The 3,833-nt window shown below is 55.3% G+C and overlaps 1 protein-coding gene across 1 annotated transcript in view; it reads left to right on the top strand.

Moving 5' to 3' along the window:
• RPL28 (ribosomal protein L28) overlaps positions 1-3,833 on the top strand; it is an 83,982-nt gene that overhangs the window by 27,587 nt on the left and 52,562 nt on the right. The window lies entirely within an intron of this gene.

Raw genomic sequence — 3,833 nt, 5'->3', positions numbered from 1 at the left:
TCCCCTCCACGGCCTTCCCTTTTCCCTCGTCCCCACCACTCCCCACCACGCTGGAGTTCCCCTGGCGGGCAGGGGCCAGAGGGGAAGGACTTGGTGATGACATCTCCACCAAAAATCCTGCCCCCAGACGGCAACTACTTCCTCTGCCCTGACCATTTTCCTTCCTTCCCACACAGCAACCCTCCACCTCTGACCTCCTGCCCTCCTTCTTGGTACTCAGGGGTTTGGGTTGTGGCCTCTTCCTTCTTCCCAGGGCCAGGAGTCCAGCCCCCAGCCCCTTTCTCCTTCAGACTCAGGGTCCCTCCTGCCACTGACACTCAGGAGATCCAGACCCCAGAAAGCCCAGAGGGTGAGGAAGGCAGGCAGCAGAGACAGGTGGCCACACGTGCTGGCCTCTGCTGGGAAGGAGAGGGGCTGGGCACCCCCACCCCCATGTTCCCCCCCCTCGCTCCCGGTCCCCTATCCCTCACGGCTGAAGACCCAGGTGCAGGGAGTGTGACCCCTCCTTAGGCCCCACTGGCCCCCAGGCACTGGGCAGTGGGGGTGCGGCTCCCACTCTGGGCGCTTTGCCTATCTGTCCCACAGGTTTCAAAGGGAATCTGGGCTTCTCCTGGTCTGGCAGTTTCTCCCTGTCCTCCCAGGCTCTCCCTGCAGCCCAGCCTGCTGCTCCCCTCTCCCAGCTCCCCGTGCTCTGGGCCTGGGCATTTCAGGGGAGGCCTGGGTGCAGGACGGGGCTCAGGCAGCACAGAGACCGAACAGGGCCTTGGGTCTGATATCGCTCTCTGGGCCCTCACCTCCAAACCAACAGGTCCTGTCTCCTCAGAACCTAGCAGGCAGCAGCTTAGTTTTGGGGGCCCCCTAACTTCCTTCCTCCAGTTTCATGGGTTCAGTGTCCATACTCCCAGCCGTATTCTCCGAGGGACCCAGAAATCTGACCCTGCAGCTCTCTCCACCCCTCCTCCCTTGGGGACCAAGGAGCCCGGGGCCCAGCCTCCTCCTCCTTCTCCAGGGAGCCCTTGGGGAGTCCTGGCCCCCAAACCTCTTCCCTTAGACACAAACCTCCCAGCTTCCTCCTCCCTCAGTACCCCACCTTTTGTTGTTTTTATGTTTTTTTTGGTTTTTGTTGTGAGAGTCTTGCTCTGTTGCCTGGGCTAGAGTACCATGGTGTCAGCCTAGCTCACAGCAACCTCAACCTCCTGGGCTCAAGCGATCCTCCTGCCTCAGCCTCCCGAGTAGCTGGGACTACAGTCTTGCAGCACCATGCCCAGTTAATTTTTCAATTTTTAGTAGAGACTGGGGTCTCGCTCTTCTTCAGTCTCCCAGAGTGCTAGGATTATAGGCGTGATCCGCCTCACCCAGCCTTACAAAACATTTCCTGAAGCTAGAAACCTAGCACTCATCAAGAATGCCATCTCGGCTGGGTGCGGTGGTTCAGGCCTATACACCTGTAATCCTAAAACTCTGGGAGGCCCAGGCGGGAAGATCCCTTGAGGTCAGGAATTCGAGACCAGCCTGAGCAAGAGCAAGACCCTGTTTCTGCTAAAAAATAGAAAAAATTAGCCGGGCATAGTGATGTGTGCCTGTAGTCCCAGCTACTCGGGAGGCTGAGGCAGGAGGATCCCGTGAGCCCAGGAGTTTGAGGTTGCTGTGAGCTAGGCTGACACCACGGCACTCTAACCCAAGCAACAGAGTGAGACTCTGTCTAGAAAACAAAAAAACTATGCTGGCCCCTAGGCTGGAGGACAAATAATTAGCATACAAAGTGCTAAAATGGAGGAATTCCAGAGCATGGTGGCCCCAGAAGGGGAAGTGGCTAACTCACAATGACCAGTTTGTGTCTGGCTGGTGGATGAGGAGGGTGGGGAAGACCTCAGGGAGCCTGGTGAGCCACGCCTAGGAGGATGTGTGAGTGTGCAAGCCGCAGGAAGGCATTCTCTGTAAAGTTGGAGTGGTCCCCAAAACCTGGCCCGTGCCAGTTGAGTATCTGTGTCTGCTGATGGGCAGAATGTGGCACCCACTAGGAGAAATGGATCAGGACCTGAAGCTCTTGAATGCCATAAAGGACTTGATGGTATCCTGAGGGTACTGGGGAGCCATGGAAGGTTCTTGAGTGGGGAAGACTGAGAGAAGATGATCTTGATGGCGTGTAGTCAGGAAAGAGATGTGATGATAATAGCCATTGACACAGCTGTCGTGCCAGGTACTGGTCTAAGTACTCCACACGGGTTAACTCACTCATTCTCATGAGAACCCTGAGGGGTCACTGGCCATCTTTCCAGATGAGTTTCCCTATTCCTGCTGGAAATAGAATTCCTGGTTTCTTGGCTCATCTCGATATGCCTCGGGCTCACACACACGGCCCAGGAACCCTGAGGAAAAAGTATCTGGAATAATTCTAAACGCCACACCTCCGAGAGACCGTGGCCCGGGAGACCCGGAGCTTCTGGCTCAGGGAGACGAGCTTGAATCCGGTCTCTGCCACTGAACAGCTGGGTGCCTGCATTTGTTTCCTGTCACTGCTGCAACGAAATACCACAAATGTAGCGGCTTCCGGCAACATCCGTTTCTTAGCTTGCAGTTCTGGAGGTCAGAAGTCCAAAATGGGTGTTAATGGGCTAAAACAAAAAGTGTCGGCAGTGCTGTGTTCCTTCTGGAAGCTCCGGGGGACACGTTTCAGAGCCTCTCCCAGCTGCCAGAGGCCGCCTTCCGTCGCCTCACCTCCTTCTCCGGCCCTGACCCTCTCGCCTCCCTCTCACTTGTGGGGACCCTTGTGACGACATCCAACCCTCTCAGACAGTCCAGGATGACCTCCGCGTCGCCAGAGCCTTAACCTAATCACACCTTCACAGTCCCTGTTGCCATGAGAGGTGCCATATTTACATATCCCAGAGACGCCAGGGCGGGGGACATCCTACTGCCTTCCAAGCACCCTGGCTACGGGGCTTCAATTTCTTCAATCCATAAACTCGGGTGCATAACCCCACCTCCCAGGGAGCCAGGTCTGGAGCCGGACTGGCCAGCTTGGTGCTGTCGTCCACCTCTGCCTCTTGCTGGTGGTGGCACGGGACCTGGGGCGAGTGGCTTCCTCTCTCTGCACCTCGGTTTCCTCATCTGTGAGGTGGGGATAAAAAGATTAACTGCCTCACAGGGCTGTGGCGTGGAGTCGATGAGTGAATCCACATAAGTGCCCAGAGCAATGCCTGACACATAGCGTTACTGAAAGCTCCGGGCTTGTCCCCGAGGCCTCATCAGAGGAACGAGGACAAGTGGTTTGAGGAGAAGGAAAAAGAGGTTTATTAATTTTCCAGCAAACGAGGAGGATGGAGACTCACATCTTGAAGTACCATCAAGTGCCGTGGGCCTATTTCTAAGCAGAAAGGCAGAGCTTGTAAAGGGGGTTCTCAGGCGATTGCCGATTAACTGTGGTTGATGGTTCCAGTGGACTCATCTCAGGGAGGACAATCTTGTGACCGCTGTGGGGACAATTGCCTTGAGCCATCTCCTGAGGTATAGAGTAATAAAGAACCTTCCCCTGCCCCGCAGATTACTGGCCTCAGATTTTTTGTTGTTGTTGTTTGAGACAGAGTCTCACTGTGTTGCCCAGGCTAGAGTGAGTGCCGTGGCGTCAGCCTAGCTCACAGCAACCTCAAACTCTTGGGCTTGAGTGATCCTTCTGCCTCAGCCTCCCGAGTAGCTGGGACTACAGGCATGCGCCACCATGCCCGGCTAATTTTTTCTATATGTTTTTTAGTTGGCCAATTAATATCTTTCTATTTATAGTAGAGATGGGGTCTCATTCTTGCTCAGGCTGGTTTCGAACTCCAGACCTTGAG

The sequence above is a fragment of the Microcebus murinus genome, chromosome 32 (assembly GCF_040939455.1).
Source record: "Microcebus murinus isolate Inina chromosome 32, M.murinus_Inina_mat1.0, whole genome shotgun sequence".
Lineage (NCBI taxonomy): Eukaryota > Metazoa > Chordata > Mammalia > Primates > Cheirogaleidae > Microcebus > Microcebus murinus.
This window is presented reverse-complemented; position numbering and strand designations above follow the sequence as displayed.